Source organism: Melopsittacus undulatus, chromosome 2 (genome assembly GCF_012275295.1).
Source record: "Melopsittacus undulatus isolate bMelUnd1 chromosome 2, bMelUnd1.mat.Z, whole genome shotgun sequence".
Classification (NCBI taxonomy): Eukaryota; Metazoa; Chordata; class Aves; order Psittaciformes; family Psittaculidae; genus Melopsittacus; species Melopsittacus undulatus.
The window spans coordinates 62,530,883-62,552,079 of record NC_047528.1 but is presented as its reverse complement, the minus strand read 5'-3'; positions in this window follow the sequence as shown (position 1 = coordinate 62,552,079).

Here is a 21,197-nt window from a genome sequence, read left to right as displayed (position 1 = left end):
CACATGCTGGGAGGACTGAAACACAAACAAAACCCAACTTCCTTCCATATTTTCTTGACCTCCCATATTCCTTTCTTTGTAAGGGTATCACACAGTTGTAGAAAGCAAGACTTATCTGCAATTTCTGATTTTTTGGGTTTGGTGCAGCTGGAATTCTGTCAAGGAAGATGTTAGCTTGGAGTTATTTTGGCTCAGCCAGGGGGGAATTAGGCATGTGAGAGTAATAGGAAAGTTTGATGCTGGTACTCACAATGATTTGAGTTCAAGTAAGCAAACCCCCAAAGGACATTGTACAGGAAGGTGTTACGCTAAGAAAATAGTCACTATGATGCAATGGTGTATGGCAATGAACAAACCAACCAACATGAGTTTCTGAGAAAGCTGGAGAACTCCAAAAGAAATCACAGTTGCAGGATGTCTGTCTATAGTTGCCCTCAAAAAGAGAAAACTAAATGTCAGAAGAAGCAGGCAGTGTGCCCTTAGACAGCCTGCTTGTCAGGCTCCACTCTAGTCCTTGGGCAAGGATAAAAACCAGCAAGAAAACAGAAGTGAAGGGCAGCCAAAGGGGCACCACATAAAAGGATTGCTGTGCATAAGAGGAAGAGGACCCCTTCTTAAACAGGGAAGTGAAATAAACGATTACAAAATGGGAATGATGCAGAACTGTATTCAGACTTTGTTTCATAGAAAGAAAGAAGATGGAGTGCTAGCAGTTAGGAAGTATTGACAACACTTCAGCTGTTATAAAAAAGCATGCAAGAAAAAGGGGTAAATTAACTGCCCTGTCTAAATTCACCCATAATATTGGAGGGATTATTATTGAGTGGCATATTATTTCTTATATATTTTCTGTCTCAGCGAGACAGAAAAATACATTAAGACAGGGGAAAGAAAGCAGGAAGACTCAGCTTGCTGATTTAAGACACCCATAAACAGGGAGGTATCTACACGTGATGGAGGCATCAAATGTCTTATTATAATCAGTGGCAATTTAAGGATTGAACTTGGTTCAATTGTCCGCACACAGGCATGGCCTGATGGCAGAGGGGGACAGCAGACATGTACTGGGGGTTGACAGATAAATCTCAGGAACACAGGAAACCCTCATTCTTCTGGAGCATAGGGCTGGAGACCAGGCAGGACAGGATAGGCCATGGGCATCTCAAAATGCACTGGTCACCTGTGGTTAACCACAGCTGAATCAGAAGCTGGGAGTGGGAGGCAGTTCCAAATTAAGGCTCCAAATGCCCAGCACCACATACAAGCCAGATGTTAGTGCTCCTGCTGTGTTCCTGCAGTGGAAAACCAGTTCTATATAGTTATTGGCATTTAAACATCATGTTCAAAGACCCTATTGGTACGGGCATCTACAGCACTTAGAGCAAAAGGTGCAGCAGACAATTTCAGCCCAGTGTCTGGGCTGTATGATGCATGGGGAAGCCTTCTCACAGTTATCTTCATTATCCCGGTCCAACTTCAGATGTCTCCTTTAGAGAGGTTTATGAAAGAACAAGCTACCCCCTCCACAGCTGATGAAGAGAAACAGGCATGGAGGTGCAATCCTTCTTGCTCTAAAGCAGACATCTAAAATAGGAGGGATTCCCTTTCTCATGTGCTTGTTGCTCCTGTAGAGAATGATTTTTCTCGGTGTTTAGAATGATGAAGCCAGATTTCTGCTGGTGTATGCAAAAGAAAAGCATATTTTTTACTTTTTACTTTTTTTTTCTCCATGGTTTGGAAGTGACTTCTCCTGAAAAAGTGCTAGGAGGACTCCTTACATTTGACAAAATGAAAGAACTGTAAGGTGCTTCAGATTCCTCCCTGTTGTGTTGGCAGCCACACCGCATGGTGAGCAAAGGCCTTGGCTCCCATATCTGCAGAGTTGCATCTCTTCTGGTGCCTGCCCTTGATCCAACTTGCCCTGAGACTTGGGGTCCTGTGAGGAGAGGCATCTATGCTCCATGGGGTACAGTGCGGGTACCCAGTGAGGATGCAACACTCAGGGCAAGACTTGCTACCCTGAATCACATGGCTCTGGGCTCAGGAAATGAGTCAGCTGCTTGCCTTTGTCCTCTGTGGCCTGCATGGGCTTCTTAGGTAGAGGTAGTTTTACTTAGAAACAAACCCTGTGATGGTCGGTAAGTGCATCATCACTTAAAACCATGACACAGCAGCCCTGGCCTGCAGATTCCTCCATTTGCTGGTCTTCTTGGGGTGAAACAAATCACAGCTCCTTTTGGGTGAGGGCTGAGGGAAGCATGCCCACACTAACACAGTTGGATTGGCCGGTGAGCTGGGAAAATGCAGGGTGATTTTTCAGAGGGGGAGTGGAGAACACTCCCTGGTGACAGCTCTGCTCCCTGGTGAAATACAGCATCGCATCTCTACCACTCCTACCACCACTCCCACCACCGCGGAGGGCAAGTAAAATGCCAAGGAGAGGGAGGGTATTCTTCCAAGAGATATACATCGTGCAACTGGCAGAGATTCAATTTGCAGAGATTAAGGTGAACATTAGAGCAGAGATTCCATACGGATGACGTCTATGAAATTACAGAGAGCAATTTGGAAAACTGTGCTTCTTAAGCACTGAGGGGAACAACAGTGCATTGTAAGGCACAGGATCTCTCATAGGTAATGGCTGCATTACAGTGATGTAGTGTTCACGCTGTAGTTTAACATGAGTCACAGCACTGACTGATGCATAAATACCATATAATTTTATATAGGCTATATATGCACCCTGTTTATTGAGTCATTTTCATCTTTACAATACAAGTTTAAAACTTCTCGAAGCTGGTCCTTTGGAGTTATGTACGGTACCTTAAGAAATTTAACTTAACCACTGCTTGAGGAATGTGCCAATTAGATTTTCTTTTTTGCATTAGTAAGTGAATAAAATTCAGCAGTACCTCTTTACAGTAAGCATAACTCTATTTTCAAGTGTTTTTGGAATACAATGCAGTACTTGTAAATGCAACTTGGGAATTCCAGTAGTTATCTGACAAGCGACACAGACTAGGGTTAAGAATGTGACCATCCACTATGAATAGCTCCCACTTACAGCTTTAGTGCATGTATTTATAGAACTACTTATTTTAGGCTTAATGCATTTAGTGGTGGGGTATCTGGAATTTGCTTCTTCCTGGGCCCCCTTTCCTTTTAAAAAGCATGGTCTGCTGTCTGCTTGAGGTCTGACAGGGCACTGTATTTAACATTTATCTTGTTTACAACTGAAAATAAGGAAACAGTGAGTTTGGTATCTATAGATCTAGACATTTGCATGTCCATTTGCTGGCTGAACATTCAATCACAGAAGCTGCACAAACAAATTAGGCACACAGCTATACAAATCTAGTTTAGAAAAGTGGGCCATGCAAGGGTGTGTGCATGTAAATATTTTACAAGCTGAACAACCACCCTGGAGTATTTTAGGTTAGAGGTAGTTAAATTATATGTCCATCCACATTTAAGCAAAGATTCAGAGACGAATATGCATAAAATCTTCCAATTATCGTTCTGCATGGCTGTGCTAGGCAGAGCTCCATGCTTGTGCAGTTTGGTTCTGTGACACAAAAGCAGCAATATTATTACTACTGGAGTCTGGGTTACCTAAAGATACTTTTAGTAGTCCATTTCACTGCTGCAGTACATCAAATGTTAGCAGTAACACAAGCACTCCAAGAGCTAAATCAGTGGAGTGACTCGGACGGCAGGATGACACCCATCCCTGCCACAGCCAGTCCTGATGGGGAACATTCACTACCAGGCTCAGGAGCTTTAGGGGTTTTGCTATCCCTCCATAGCATCACTTCAGTTCTGCCCACAGGTTCCCATGTGATGCATGAAGCCCAGGGCTCCCTACTCCCTGCAGAGGGATGGTCTGGAGCTTTAACTCTGTATCTCAAACCAAAAATGCATCATCTGCCTGGGAACGGGCACAATTGTCCACATCCCAGCATGGCCAGGCTTTGTCCTGCCTTGATGGCTTCAATTCCTCCTTGCTGAGGGCACAGCCCCAGCCTTTTGCTCCCGAGGCCACCTCACCAAACTATTTTATTTCAGCATCTGAGACTTCCTTTTTATGTTTGATGTTGTAATTAGAGAAACTGAGCAACAGGCCCATGAAGGGGACTTAAAGGCAATCCTATAAGCAGAATTTGTGGACTTGAGAACAGGCACTGGCTTAGACTGAAGGACATCATTTGTTTTCCAGCTTCAGACAGGCAGTTTGGTCTTGCTGTTCAAGAGTGCTCTCGAATTTCCCAGGTGACTAACGTTACCTGCTGGCATTAAAGGCTTCCGTGCTGTACTGGGTCCTACTACTTTTATCCCATAACCATTTAAGATAATTATTGCTTGTATTGAAACACTCCCTTTTAATTAACGGAAAGGTTGATGATCTCATATGTTTATCTGTTAGCAGTATTGTTACTTTTTAATAACTAGAGGCCTAGAATGATGCAAACCCACCACATCAAACAATGGTGGCTGTCTGTCACCTCAAATGTAGAGAGGCCAGTGGTTTGGGCAAAGGCACTGGAATCTGGGGAAAGCTCCACCGTTTGTGGCTGTATGGATGGTGTACTAACAACTGCCCCGAGAGGTCCAGCAAATCTCTTTGAAGGACAGGCAATGGGAGAGGAAAAAGCAAACCAACAACTATGAAGTAGCAGCCTTTCACATGACGCACCTACAGATGAGTAGTCTTTCTTCCTAAGATGCTGGCAGTTTACCACAGCTTTGTCAAAAACTATGAGCTTCTCCTATGGAGATCTTTTTTGTATGTCTGCTGACTTGAAAAGCATCCCAGAAATATCTTTCCATTTTAGTTTCTGCTCATTTGTATCAGGATGGGGGTGCAAGTGAGGGGAGAGGAAGGAAAAGATAACGAAAACATCTCCCCATGTGTACTTCCTGGTAGTGCTGCCTGATCTGGTATATTTACCAAACCCAGAAATATAGACAGAGCACACCAGAGCTGGCTCCAAACTACCAGCCTTATGCTCTTCCTGTAGCATTGCCACCTCTTCCCAGAATGTCCCAAGCCACCAAGGCTGGGAAGCCCTGTAGGGAAAGCAAAGCAAGCCCAAGCCGCTTGATCTGCCCAAAGTAGTTCCTACAGGCAGTACCTGTGTGGGCCACCTCTCCTTGCTCCACTATCCTTGAGATACAGAGCATTGGTGTCCATGGGGCTGCAGGGCACTATGGGGGAGGCTCATCCTGCTTTTGGGCATGAGAGGAATGCGGACTGCATAGAGAAGATCCCTCCATGCACAGATTTCAGAAAGTACGTTTTCTTCATCAGTAAACAAACGATGAGTCAGTGGCTGTCGCACGGGAGAAAATGCGATCACAAAGAATGTATAAGTAAATAAATTAGTTCCCTTTAGTCATGGCAACAACTCAGAGTTTCCACCCAAATGTTTTATTCCGATTCATCTTTCTTCCTTTGTTTTTGTAACCTTCTTGCCCTTGTACTTTGGGAAAATAAAATTCTAACAGAGTTCTCTTGGAAATAGCTTTTCAAAATGCAGCTCTTTCATTATACTGCAGCTGAAGGCACAGTCTTAGACATTTATGCCCAGGGACATAGCTCTGGGGGAAGGAATGGAGCTATAACCACTGTGTCCTGAAGGTGTTGCGGGTCTCGCATGTGGCATTTGTCACTCAACCCACAAAAGGAGCTTTTACCACATGGATGTCATGTGGGTGCTTTGTCTGTTTTACAGATGCCATTCAGCAGATGGCATCTTGGGATGTTTGCTGACCCCTGTCCCCAAGCATTGATGCCAGAATACTGTGGTCCAAAGAACCACTTCTCTCCAGGGATATCTCTATTTAAAAACATGCTTCTGCTCCAATCCTTTCCATTACATCTATGTCTTAGAGCAGTTGATACAAACTTTTTTGTTTTTCCCAGATCCTGCAGAGAAGGAAATCTTGGAGAACTGTGTTTCAGTCCTTGGTTTAAGCTCTGTTCTTTCAAAGGCCATGTTTTGCTAATAGACAGTAAATAGTCTAAGATATATATATAGGCTGTTTTAAAATTGTATATTTATTACAACACCTGTAACCTCAGTCCATGTCAAAAGAGGGCTCTCTGAAGTAGAGGAAGTGGGAATCACATCTTGATTTAAATGTCTCTTAATACAGTCCTCATCTACTGGCTGCCACAAGTGGATCTTTTTCATTGACATGGGAAAAGAGCATTCAGAGAACTGAAATATTATTGACTTTATTCAGATTTCTTCAAAGCTGTTTTACCATTGGTTTTGTCTCTTTTATGTGAGATGGAAGGAATTTAGGGAGGTGACACAAGCACTGTTTCTGATACATTTTCCCCCTGACTACAACTGCTTTTATATCTGAGTGACATCATTCTGTATATCCGTCCTAACTGTAAAATTCACTTATGCTACTCCAAGCTACGAAGGTGATGGCATTTTCTTGGTCAGGAGGACTGCAGAAGTATGCATGCAGCCAGCATCAACAATATAAATAAATCTCTTCATATTACAAATTAATCAGTTTGATTTGGTCTAAATTTTCAGGTCAGTGGACCAAAAATGTACTTTGACCTTTGTTCCACTGTATTTCCTTTATCTTCAGTGACAACATTCTAGTGAGCATATTGTCTTTAGTCACCCAGCAGAGATGATGCATGAGGGGAGGAGAGGGAGAAAAGCACTGTGGAAGGGGCTTTAGCCTTTTTATCAGCTGCTGCAGGGTTTGCAAACACAGCAGGTAGCCAGCCTGGAGCTATCTCTTCCTTGCTGCTTAGACAAGTTCTCTTCTTATTCCTGGTGTAGCAAGATCTTTTCACTGCAATAAATTGAAACTTCCTGTCAAATTCTCAAGGCTCTCAAAACTTGGAACCAATGTTAGTAAAGATTTAAAACAGGAGACATCACAAGTTGTTCCTGCAGGAAATGTACAAGGCTGTGGGATTTCTTCCAGCACGGCAGAGAACTTTCTCATTATCGGCAGTAGCAATAATCATAAGCTGACATCTGTGATTCACTTTATGGGGGTGGTCTTAACTTATGACGAAAGACTTTATTTTTAACAATAAAAATGAGGGAACAGTAAAATTCTGCTAAAGGTAATTAAATCCAGGGATGCTATGACAGTGATAAAAAAATATACAGTCTAAATGGGCGATGGATTTTATCCTCTTCCTTCCCAGCAGGTTAACTTTAAGGCATCTTTTTTTAATTGACACTCTTGATGAAACCATTTAAATACTACAAAACTGTAATTGGTTCTTGTTATTGTTGATGTCAAGGACAATTCTACATGAAATCTGAACAAGTCAGGCGGAGCAATGTGTGGGTGAAAGCACTTCCTCTACACAAAGTATAGTAAGACAGACTGTATGTAAACAAGTACTGATTCACTGTCTTGCCTTTGAATGAAAGGAGCAAATTCAGTTCTAAATTCTCCATCTCCAGCTCTGAGTGAAGAACTGTTTCTCCAATGCTGTGCTGAATAAATTACTGCTCAAGCTTTACTATTTGGTTTTTGCTTCTATTTAGATGCGGTTTTATTTTCTTTCATTTATTTTCTTTATGAGAGTCTCGTGGAGAAAGAATAGATTAATTCCTTTCAAGGGAATCCATCTGATCTGAGCTGCTCATTTAACAGAGAGAAAAATAAGATTAAAAACAAACTCTCCAAAGGCCGCCTCTGGTAGTGCAAGAAGGTAAGACTTAACCCATCTCCACCTGTCAAGAGCTGATGCTATTAGTCTCTATGCTGCTGTATGTAAGGGCTGGGGTTTTGTGGCTTGGTTTTGTGTTTTTTAATACTTTTGAGACATCAAAAGCACTTGAAGCAGAAGAATTTTAATTTTTATTTTATGAATGTAAAAATATTTATTTTCTTGTTGAGAAAGTGGGTGGGAGCTGTGGAATCAGAACATTTGTGTTGAATTTCGTCTCTGATAATGAATTGCTTTTTGATCAAAGGCAAGTTTTCTAACTGCTGCCTGCTGTAATATCTTTGTTCTAAATGTAGCTGTATATAAAATATACCTGCCTCATGGGATATTCCAGCAATGAGCAGAAATTACTACACAGTGCAACTATAGCTGATATTTAGGTTGATATTTTACAGCCTAAGTGTCTGAAACACTTTTCTCATTACCTCATTGTTTTCTTTTCTGCTTAAACGTGGCCTGTCCAGGCAGAATCAATTAAGCAGTGACAAGGAAACAGGCAGAGGTGTTTATGGTTGTCACCAGAAAGTCCAGAGAACTTTTTCTCTATATATTTAAAATCATTTGCAGCCAGAAGTGGTCGTGGGGAAGTTGGGGTTTGGTGGGTTTTTTTGGTTCGTTGGTTGGGTTTGGTTTTTGGTTTCTTTTTCATTGTTTTGGGTATTTTTTTTTGTCTTTTTCTTCATTTTCTTTTTCTTTTTTCTTTTTCCTTTTATTTTTCTTTTTTTCTGTTTTTTTTTTTTTTTTTTTTTTAAGACTCTGGTATTTTCAAGGACTTGGAAGGGTTTTGTGGTTCCCAACCATTGTCTAGCTCAAGATGGTAAATGTACCAGTAAGATGTAAATGCACCAGTTGTTTTCTTGGGCAGTCACAACACAGCCAAAAGTTACCATCAAAGGAAATGGTAAAATGGTTCCCACACTGGAAATGTAAAAACCTGTGAGCCCCAGAGTATTTATTTAGGTAAGGAAAGTTTATGCAGCTTATGGAAGAATTACTGTGTGAGGAAATCCAATTTTGGTACCTTTTTCATCCAGTTTTTGCAGTTCCCCTGCCATTCCCTGAGCTCAACCCAGAGTGAGAAGAGGAAAAGGCATCGGATGTAATAGTTGGCTTGGGAAAGCCTTCCCCAAAGGACTGCTTGTCCATTATAACTGGCTGTCTGCTGCATTTATGTTACATTGTTTTACTGGCTGCAAGAACATGAGTACTTACATTTACTCTCTTTCTCAAAATATTGTGGTTTGGCTGAGTGGTTTAGACTAAACTGAAGAGTTATATCCCTACTTGAAAGAAAGGTTTATTTTGGTCTTTTTACCTATGCGTTTTCAAACTCCATCTGTACCATGAGCATCAGGCTGTGTGTGGGAGCTGTGCTGTGGTGGGAGGATGCACAGGAGTCCTCATTGCCCGTTCCTCTGCGCACACATATGGAAATGCTTTCCCTAAACGTTCCACTCTGTTTTAGAGGGAAATTTGGAGGTGGGAGCAAAGCCAAGGACCCCTGTGCTGGAGGCTTGTCATGTAGGGGAAAGGCAGATTTCACCAGCAGGGACTTACCACCATGTCTCTCTAAAACACTGTGCAGTTTAGCTGTAGGCAAATCACAGAGTGGACCACACTGATTTGCATTAACTGCACCATTCAGACTGAGCCAGAGGGCAGACTGTCAGCAAGGTCAACTGGGGCTGTCCTTGCAGTCACCCTCTCCTCACCCACTGTGCAAAGGACGTGCACAAGCCCCTTGTCACCCCTTCAGCTCAGCTGGGGTGCACCGCTGTCCCCCAAGGACCCCATATCGTTTCAGCTATGGCTGTTGTTCTGCTGAGGAAGGGGACAATTTTCATCACATTCGGTCACTTTGACAGAAGGAAAGTCAAGACCTCTGAGGCCTCACAGCTTCCCCAGCAGCTTGGCTTCCATCTCCAAGATGTGCACCCCAGCAACCTGTCTCCCATATCCCTGATGCCAGGACATCTGCTTGGCCCAGAACAGCTGGGAAGAGGCCAGACACCAGGGCTTGGCACCCCAGGAAACCTGTTTGCAGTCTGGCTGCAACAAGTCCAGCAGCCTATTGCTTGCTCATTCTCTGGGAAAGACTACACTTGAGAGCCTGGCAAAGCAGCCTCAAGCTCGCTCTGGTCACGTGCAGAGGGGATTTGGATTACAGCTCTTCAGCTGCATAGGCAGCCTAAGCATCCTGGCCTTGTGCAAATGCAGTGGATTTTGCCCATTGATCTATATTTTCTCCTCCAAGAGGACTTTCACACGAGGATACAGTTGTTCAGAAATTAACTCCTGCTGCAGTAGTAATTGTATTATTATTGCTATTCATGCTGCTATGGATAAAGATGATATTTTACAGGAAAAAATGAAGAAAAAAACATTGCTTTGACTGGGGCTGTAATTTAAAGTTATCCAGATAACATGACCATGCTTGTATCCTCACATCTATAGCACTGTAGTGGTACAGAGCCAGTCTAGCCCAGCTAATGGTTTCAACACACAAAGGTTTATTCTGATCAATAGGTTTAACATATTAGACCTCAATCATATACCTCAATCAGATATCCTAATATCTGAACTAGTGAGCACTTAAACCTGAAGCAAACTTTCCCTGTGTATGAATAAGAGATGCAGGCTTCCAGTATATATACTCAATGTAGAGATGCCTTCTCTCTTTGCCTGCCTGGGAGGTATGAGATGTATCTGTTTTTCATGGTTGTGCTTTATAGACGGCATATTTTATTATAACTCAGTCTTAATGAAAATGAAGAAATCAGTAATCATACTTGATTAGTCTAAATGGCATCACTGCATCATTTGTAATAGGAGGCAAAATACCTAAAACTATGCTGCAGTAAATTGCTTCTTACATACATGGTATTTAAATTTGTCTTAGTGTGAACATCCCTCTTGAACTCCTTCCTGTATTGGACATACTGATTACGCTGTTCATTTAGCAAGCAGTAAATGAATGCAAGTGTTACTAAAATACACAAAAAGCATTTGGATCAGAATACATCCACTTCCTTGAAAAATGAAGGCTGGGAAGAGTGTGCAGGAATAACAGCAAACACATAAGCATAGGAGGAGCAGCTCTCTCTGGGAGCTGACGGTGGAGTAGATACTCCTGGGTCTGGCACTGCTTGGGCTGGCAGAGCCACAGGGCAGGATGAGATGTGACTTCTGCTCTCTGGGGCCAGGGGTGTTACTGGGAGCAAAGGGAGCTGGTTGCAGGGGGTAAGGTTACTGTGTGCTGCCTCTCCCTACCAGAATGAGGGCTATTCACGTTCCACTGATTTATTTGCAGGAGAAGAGTTAGGGGAATTCATTTGCTAATCCTGCACCCAGCTTCCCTCTTCTCTAGCTGCAGTCTTCCAATAATTTCCCAATATAGATCCTACCTCCCTCTTTGCAGCTGTTTGTTGTTTGTTATTTTTAATAACAAAATGCTATTGCCTAAGGCTGACACTTGGAGCCTTTTGTATCCCATCACATCCAATTCCATATAAAGTACACAAAGCACTTGTTCCCAATACATGAAAATCCGTAAAATAAGCCACTTCTGGTAGAACTTTTCTTGTCTAAATACATCCATCAATTTAATCTGAAGAAATAGGGCATTTGCTCAAACAGTAAATGAAATGTCCAAGAAAGTTAGGGAGAATTAGGAAGCTGATTCTCTGATCACTCATAAATCATGGATGTATATTTTACTTTTGAGTAGCCATGAAATAAGTTTGCAGGAATTATTTTAGGTGTCTAAGGACGGCTCACCACACTCTTGCAGTTGTTCAGCTGGGACAATGTGGTTGCAGTGGCTGTACGTGACTTCGCTTCAGCTTCCTGACTGTATGACTGCAACTTAATAAATTGCTTAGGGCTTGACCCAATGACTAACAAAAGACTTATGTATTATTAAGATGCCTGCGCTCGACATTGCAAATCTACACCTTCCTGTTTGACTTCACAAGGCTCTAAAAATAGCCAGCTCTGCACCTGCACATGCCTGGGACCATCCCTGATGCTCTTGTCACATCTGGGTTTGACTGCAACCCAAAAATACAGTGCTTATTTGTCTTAAGGGCCTGTCACAGTGGGCTTGGCACACAACCGAAGGATTCATCCACCACAGGAAGCAGCAATGGTTATGGAGTAGTTTTGCCTGAGTACCTTCACCTTCATTGTTGAAGGTAAAGGCAAGATTTTGGGGACTGAAGAAAGACTGTGTATTGTGACAGCTTGCCATGTCAGGCACTCAGGTGGGAAGGAGGGAATCAGTAACATTTAGAGATCTCCATCGCCTGGTCAGCAAAACAAGTTTAGAATCCTGGCCAGAGGAGCACGGCTAGGATCTCTCAGAGATTCTCATTCACCATGTCTCTTGGTGCTGGGCTGCAGGTGCTCCTTGAGAAGGTGTTGGATAAGGGTGCTGTTATTCTGACCCCTTTGCCCCAAAGGGTTTGGTTTCATAAGTCCTGTGGAGCCGAATAACTGCTTTGTGACCCTGAAGCTGGAAGTCCAACCCATCTCTCACTACACAGTCCCACTCTGTAACTCACAGTGATACTGTCAGTCATGTGTTAGGTTTGTACTTGAACCATGTCAGTACAACAACCCGGAAGAAAACAAACAGATGAGCAAAACCTATTTAGCTTTATGCCACACTAGTGAGTCAAAGGGGAGGGTCCAGTCAGGGCCAAAGCTGCTGTAAGCAGGATGCAGAATTGGGAAAGAAGGAGAGAGACACGTGGCCTCTATTCATATTGAACTGAGCATTTAGGTGTCTGCATCCTTGGCTCTGTGTGTGTACTTCATGGAGCACCATGGCTTGGATCATGCTTGTACATAATGAACACCTCTACTGGTGAAAGTATTAGCAAAGATTTGAGGAATAAAGATAACTTTATTAGAAAAAATACCAATCAATATGAACAAAGGCAGCTGCCCAAATAGTCACAGCCTAAACAGTGGCTGCTAGGGCTCATACCAGATAGATGTTCTCCTAGCTTTGAATAAAGGTTTTCTGCCAGAGTATAAACATTTATGATTTAATCTAGCAATTAGCCTTAGGGAAACCACAGACATCTAAAGCAATATTTATATCTGTTTCAGATAATCAATTGTTGTTGGTCAGCAAATAATTAATGTGAATTAAAAAGGGCTCAGGCAACACAGATCAAACACACACATTGCTGCTGCTGGAGGAAAAGAATTGAGACCAAAATATATCTCTGAATGGGAGAGGCTGCTTACTCCCTGGCATTAGCTCAGCTGATGTATGTAGGCAGCAGTGACCAAGTTTACCAAGACCCTTCTGCCCATCCTGCCCTTCAGAAGGCAAGGAACTGCCAGGTGAGGGCACACAATTTGACCCAAAGGTATATAAAAACAGTACAGCATTAATCTAACTGAGAGAAATTAATTGGCAGATATATTCCGCAAACTGCTTTATTTTGCTTATGCAGAATGTTACCTTTAATTCCACAATATCTGCATGTCCATGAGTCTATTTTTCCAATATTAACCCAGAAATGATAAAAGACATATGCAGGAAGCACATGGGAAATTACAAGTGAAAACTCAAGTGGATTTGCTGTAGCTCTAAATCTTGAATTATAACAAAAAAGACATACAGGCCTATTTGAGATAGAAATAATTTCTTCTACGTGTTTCTATATTAGAGAGAGAGGAAGAGAAGAAGGAAAGGAGAATGAAAAAAAAGGAGGAAAGATTGAGGAAGAGAGAGAAAAAGAGAGAGAAAGGTAAAGGAGAAGAAAAAGAAAGTAAAAATAAAAAAAGAAAAAGGAAAAAGTCTTTGGAGAGTTAATCCTTCAGCCATTTTCCTCTCTTTTCTAGCTGGCACTCCATGACAACATTTCCATTATGTGTTGTCTCTGGTGTATTGCTATCAAAGCATACAGATTTTTTCCCATTGAGTGGAAAATTGGTGAGACTTTCTTGTTTACAACTGCAAAGTTATCAACTCTGATAAAGTAATGGGCACAATTCTGCCACTTTTAGCCAAACTGTGGGAAAAATAACTTCCCATTCTGTGAGCCTGGCCTGTGCACCTGAATGTGTTACTCTTAAAACCAACACTGATGTTCCTTGTTAGCAGCATCTTCATTTCGAGAGGGCTGAATCCTGGTTTCAGCAAATCATAAAAGGGTTTTCCCTGAAAGCGTAGTTTTAGGATTTGCACTGTAATTGGTGCTCTCAATAGGCTCAGCTTTAGAAGAAGGGTGTGAGATTGACTTTATTTTTATCTCACAGGTTAAGGGCAGCAAGTAAAGCTTTGGGCTAGAAGGGGGCCAGCTGGTTATACCCATCTCAGCAGATTCCCTCTGCAGTTCTTTTGGGCTCCTCTGTGTGATGCTGCAACAACCACGTTTGAGAGATCAAGTCGGATCTAAGCCCGAAATATAAATGGGTAGATGCTGCACTGCTGTAGCAATCATACTATCCTCCTTATTAATATTCACAGGAAAGCAGGGTAGTATAAGCCCAGTTAAGAACAAAACACTTGAATGCAGTTAAAAGTAGACTATTTATAAGCATTTAAAAACACAGGACTACTATTCTTTCAATATTCTCCCTTTGTGGATCTCAAAACACTTCACAAACATTCACCAAGCCTCACCACCACCCTGTGAGGTCTTGTAACATTGCTACTTTCCCAAGGGTGGGTAAATATGATTTTTCAGTGCCTGCATGGAGACACATGGAAGCTTCGGAGACACCAAACACCTGGAACTGCCAGCCACTGGTATGCGTAACTTGTGACCCCAAATATGCACTATTGAAAGTGCAATGGCAGGCTTATTTTTATTTACCTCCTAGTACCAAAGAGCCTAGGAGTATGCTTTTTCAAGTGTGCCTCCACAGCTTTAAGAGCAAGAAACCTTATGTGCTTGAGGGTTTTTTTTGTCCAAAAGAAAGCTGCGAGGAGATGACCTAGCTGAAGATTCGATTTGGTCAGCCTGGTCCGTAAGTAAAACAAAGTGCTCACCGTATTGGATGACTCACAGTGAAACTGCAAGAGCAGATGAAATCAGTGAGAACCATGAGCTTTTCTGTAAACATTTTCAAAGTTACAGACACTGAAGCACAAGGCACCCATTGGGGGAGGATACCATTAAACCACACCACACTGTGATGTGATACGCTGCATGGGGCAAATGACAGTGTGGGACCAAGCACAAAGCCCAGTCTGCAACATCTTCAGACCTACGTGAACAATAACATCTCATCCTGAAGGCACAATTCATTCCCTCTAGCTTGGATACTTCCCAGGAATTCCTCTCCCAGGGGTATTTTAGTGGAGAGGGCACAGTGACTAGGAGGTTTGGGACAGGAATGGGGAGAATGCAACCACACCCCGTTATCATTTTTCCCTCCCACGGTGCTGAGCTTTTCTCCCACCCCAATGCTTTTGCAGGATCTTTGAAGCCAGCAGCTGGCAAGAGGAGGTGAGGAAACTACAGCTGTGCTGGTGCGGCCTTTGAGGGGGGCTGTAGAGCCAATGAACCTAAAGTATTGACCCTCTGCATGGTTCTCTGTGGACTGCTGGGAAACTCCTATGGTAAATGAACTTGTTTTGTGGGGTGCAGGAAGAGGAAATGTTCTTTTTCCTGATCGATCAGGACCTACCAGTGTCAACACAAAGTAAATGAGCTGCAGTTTAGGTTGCTTACACAATTTTCCCTGTCAGCTAGGGACCTCACCACCAAATTTAAAATCCCAGGAAAGGAGCAGGATACTGCGCTGGTGAGCTCCGCAGAGAACCCTCCAGGAGACAGGGATGAAAACACCATGTAAAAGTTCATAAGAATTAACCTGTTCCACATACATTTAAAAGTCAGTATGTAGATAGTTTCAAATGTAGAATAGATCTGGTTGTTAGCATTAGGTCAAGTAACCCATCGTACTGGACCACTGCATTTTCATATGGCAGCTGAGCAGCATGTAGCCTCCTGCACCATGTGCCTCCTGCATAGCGTGTGTTCACACCTATGGTGAGCAATCTCCACTAAAGAGAGGTTTGGCACTGAAAAAGCTGCGATATTTTATATTGGGAATTTAGGGAACTATTCAGACCCCTGGTCTAGAATAGCCTATTTCTTGCCAAGGGTTGCTCCTACTTTTGGCAGATGGCACTGACTCAGATGCTTGCCCAGAGTCCTCTGCTTCATTTGCCCATGTATGTTTGTAGACTGCAGATAAACGTGTCTTGACTTATGTTAGTATGACAAAGGTATTTGGTTAAGGAGTGTTAAAACTATAAATACAATGGATACTCACAAAATCTATTGTAGAAAGAAGAAAAAATAGCACCCGATATGTTTCAGCTGAGTGCTGGATTTTTCAGCCACATCAGAAGTGACTTGGCTGCTGTGAGTCATAACACTAAAATATACCACCTATATATGATGCTCTCCATGCTTTACATCTATAAATTAGTCCTCCATCATCCCAGCAAACTATTGCTATAATCACATAAAAGATATGAAAGCTAAACTGCCAAAGCTTTACCGAGTAAGCTAAAGCTATATAGCACTTGGGTGACAGTGACAGAGAGAAAACAAAGGCTGGGAACACTGATTTCTGAATTATTTTTCTTGTCTGTAGACAATACTTGTATGTAATAGAAATAAGCTAAAAGAATGATAGTGGGGAAGATCTGAGGTTATGTGTGTTCAGCTATTTGCTATGGCCAGGTTGCTATCTTTGCAATTTCTGCTGAAAAGGGGGTTGCTTTAAAGTTGACAAAACCCACAAAACCCCAAGAAACCCATAGCTATTTTGCAACCTGATTTTTTTTTTATCCAGCCCTTTGTCATGATGAAAAAGTAAGCTTGTTCATTAAAATAACTAATGGTGCAGAACATGAGTTATGTTTAAAATACGATCAACATCTAAAATAAATTTTACTCTATCTTGATTTCAGTTAATATCTCATATTTATAATTTCATAGTTAAAATTTTCTCCATCTTTGATTTAACAATTCAGTGTTTCCAGATTCCTTTATGTAATATTTGTATCTGACCAGTGATTTTTATATTGCTGTCTTGTATTCAGTTTTTTCTATTATGGATAATCGTACTGCAATTTCAGTTATAATTGATGGAGTCACAGGACAATTTATCTTTCAATCATGTTAGTTTTCTATACTATTTTTCTTTCAGCTAATTCTAATTTTAATTAGTTAGAGCAGCGATTGATTGTACTGATGTACTATTCAATTAATTCCACAGTGGTGACTGCGGTTATTTGCTGAGTGACAGCAAAATACCAGAGTACACCCTATTTTACAATAATTACGTACCAGTTCTACTGGAAACAGAGGCCCATCATCTTGTATATCCAAATGCTCATTTTAATGTTACAACTAGTTACATGCTTTTTAGCCTATTCCCTATTAAAAAAACAAGGATGACTTTGTTTGTTAAGTGTAGAGATCCTAAGCTCTGTAACATTAAGAAGGAACCATACAAAATATCTTGAGGTTAAGTTTTTCATCAGAAGCAGGTGGAACTTTGGTTTGTTACTGTACGTCTATTGTGTTTGACCCCCTGTTATTGTAGATCATGTAGATGCAGAGAAAATCATCTAGTGATCACTCTACTGTGACCATCTTTTTTTTGTCTTTTAATTCCAGACTGAAATATAAAATACAGAGTAGGCTTTTGTATTTTCTGAACTAGAAAAAGCATATTTGGCTATGACTCACACAGACAATATCCGATCTGCGTGGATTGTACATCTGTGTACCCTGTAGACTAAAGCCTTGTGTACTGATCGGTAACAGGCTGCATTACCTATTCAAAAAGGAAATGTTTCATGAAGATAAACTTCATGCCAGGATATAATAGCAGAAAACTACTTACAGTATCTGACCTAATTCAGAATTGCCAACCTCAAACATTCAAAAATTCAATCAGGACACCAACCATGAAACTAATGTAAAATCTTGATTTTAAAGCACATCGATTTTTCTTTCATCTACAGGTTTCTAAGTTCACAGGGATCAGGCTTCCAGACCTCCCCTGGCAGTCAGGAAGGATGAAAACATTGTTTGAAGGTTGAGTTTCTTGCATAGCCTTATGTTTACTGGAATTGCTCCTCTGACAGATACTAAATATTTTGTATAACAATGACAATACCATAGTAATTGACAATAGAGTTGTCAAAGGCAGGGCATATGATTAGTCATCAGTTATTAGAAAAGAAATAAGAAGGCTAATAAGCATTCTTTTCCTTCTCTGCAGTCAACTACAGCATTGTTAGCTTGTGAAACTCTGACAGCAGCTATTGCTCTTCATGGTGAGGTCACCTTGTGCATACGAAGTTGGTAGTTAAGGCTGTAGAGACATAGTAGAGCTGAGCAGGAGCTTAAATCCAAGTCAGTGTCACATTACAGGATTGTTGCGTTGCCTTCACTCAGGACCTGCAGCTGCTTTTCCAACCTCATGGCCCAAATCAGTGCCACCTTCCCTCTGCTCTGTTTGCCCAAGGTCTTGGGTTGACAGGATCCACCAAGTGTAACTACTGATCTGCAGCAAGTCCCTGTGCCCACCTCCCCATGCTGTGGCTGCCATGCCAAGCTGGGATAGACCAGAAAAGAAGTCCTGCTAAAGCACACATACGCTGTCACGTTCTGGCTGGTGGCTCCAGGTTGAGGGCCCACCGTCTTGAGCTTCTTATCAGTAAACAACTACATGCACTTGAAAAATGCACCTTCCAAGCAGAGAAAGCACTGGTCTCTCTAAACTTACAAAAGCCATAAATTTGTCATGCAGGCTACTGGATCTCCAAATACGAGAAAATCTCCTCTGCTTCTTCTCTGTTGCCTCTCCCTGCCTGTTTTTCCCCATGAGAGGGGATTATCTGCTTGCAGTCCCAAGCAAAGTCCAGTGTGGCTAATTACATTTTGACGACATAAGCTACCTTGACAGCAGGATGCTATAGCCTGCACTGCTGGTTCTGAACTCTTGCACGGCCTGCCACGTGTCAGGGGGTTTTGCTCCTCCCTTGAGACGGCTGCATCTCACGGCTGGAAGATGCAGTGCCTGGGTCCCTGCAGTGTGCAGAACAGCCAGTACCGGACAGAATTTGCTGTTCAAGTGCAAACCAGAGATTACAATGCAGAGTCAAAACATTTAGCAGCCAATATTTTGAATCTCAAAACTGTATGAAAGATCAGTTTTAACCTTTGAATAGAGTTCAAAAGATGTCCCTCAGCACACTTGCACTTTTAAATAAACAGGAGAATCAAAGGCCCTGACATTTCCAAAGCCCCAAACACCGTTTTGTTCTCCTTACATAAATACTTTGAATCTTAGCAACTGTCTACAAAAGATAACGATAGAATTTGTCATAATAAAATGTGATCTGCTGATAGATTTAGCTTGTGGTTTTACAGCACCTTAGGGTAGCTCTGGTCCATTGAAGAGAAGAATTTGGATATATTTTGAGCTCTAAGGACATGCTCTTCCCCCTCAATATTTTTAGTAAATGTCATTGAAGATGCAGCAGCCATGCAGCGAGAAAAGCATCTGCGTTACCGTCAGGCTGAATTAAAATCATTGTGCAAATATATTTAAATGACTCAGCACTAACTAATTGAGTATTTGGTACCTATTCTCCCCTGGCAGTGGTCATGTAATTCCCCTTTATCTACATGGGAATCAAGCATATGCTTTAAGCAGAAACTAGATGATGTGTAGAGACATAAACCCTTTAAGAAGGACTTTTTTTTTTTGAGGGAGAGAAGACACTGCCACTTCCTTCCACATTTTAAAATTAACTGAATCAAAAGCTGGGAAGTTTTCTGAAAAGCACTATTAAATGATTTTTTTTCTCTAATTCAGATTAGAAAGAATTAAAAAACACTTTTTTTCAGATTACCTTGTTTCTTTACCTGTTACTGACACAACATGACAACTCCGCACGTATAAATGGAGCTTATTACAATATCAATACCTTTAAACACAAGTTTTGAAAAGAAAAACTAGAGATTTTTAGAACAAGTTTATTTAGATTTAGGTGTATTTTCTCCCCAGTGGACTAACACAGACCGACCAAACACCTTTGCTGTCCACCTCTGAACAGGACAACGCTGTTTTGCAGATTCTCTAACGACCTTTTAGTCCTTCTTACATTCCCCCTAAAATGTCTCTCAGTGGCCGATAGGAGAGGTTATTAGCTCGTTACTCTAGATAGAACAGCTGATGAGAAAACCTGATGCACCAGGAAAAAGGATCAAGTGCTCCTGAGAAGGTGGAAGGAGCCCCACCTACAAGAGGAGAGTTGTCTCCTTGCTACAATGGGGTGTAAATATGTTAAGTGTGTTTTGGATATGTACTGCTAGGAATGCGGCGAAGATTATGGATGTGCACCCATGCTGAGGAAGCCATGAGGATGGTAGTGTCCATCTTCTGTCCCCAGCATCACACAGGGGACAGAAAATGCGTAGTCAGAAAAAGGAAGGTGAAGAAAAATAAAGAAATATGAGCCAAAAGACACGATATGATTTTTTAGCCTCTTGTGTAAGATATGTCAAGATGATTTGACTGCTATTAAGTAATTGCAAAATAACTCCATCACACAACCTCTGGGTTGGCTGCTTGTATGTAACCCTCTCTGAAGCACGCAGCATGAGGTGGGCTGTTTCTTTGTTGAAGACGAAGAGACATCTTTCTATTGCTTAACCATTTTTTCTTTCATTTTTGCTATACAGTTAAGAGCCTTAGGTTGGGAGAAATATTCATGCTCTTCTCTCCCGTGTATACATTATCCAAAGACTGCATCACTTTTATGCATATGCAAAAAGTGCATGCTTTGCACATTTACTTTATACAAAATAGTGTGCCCACCACATCATGTACTGCTTTCATTTTTGCGCAGATTCCCCCAAATTTATCATCTCCTCATATTTAGAACGTAATTCTCACTCAAATTACAAGAAGCCAGCTCTTCTTGTTACTCCAGAGATAACGGCTAATTATGACATTTCAAAAAGCGCACATTAATATTTCAGTAGGCTCAACGTCTCAAAATACTACTCAGGGCAACATCTTGGTCTTTTTTGCTGGTGAAACATAAGGATGTGTTCAGCAGACAGGCAGCTAAAACACCCTTCAACATACCCTTGCAAGCCCTTTCCACATAGTCTTCTGTTCATCATAAGCCATAGTTTGGAAAAAAAACAGCTTTAATGGATCGTGTCTTAATGTAATTAGACATATATAACGACAGTTTGCTTCAGAGTCCTTAAATAAAGTCCTTTGCCTGAAGACAATGTATTAATCCAAATCCCTCCCTAAAACATTCTTCTTCTGTAAATCCTATTAGCATTAATCTGCTAAAGCTAGGTGTGCTTTATTTTTTTTTCCCCAGATCTACTGCTCACTCAGCTCCCTACAATGCTGAACACTGTCAGAGGCCTAATTTAGCCTGTAAACCTTGTGA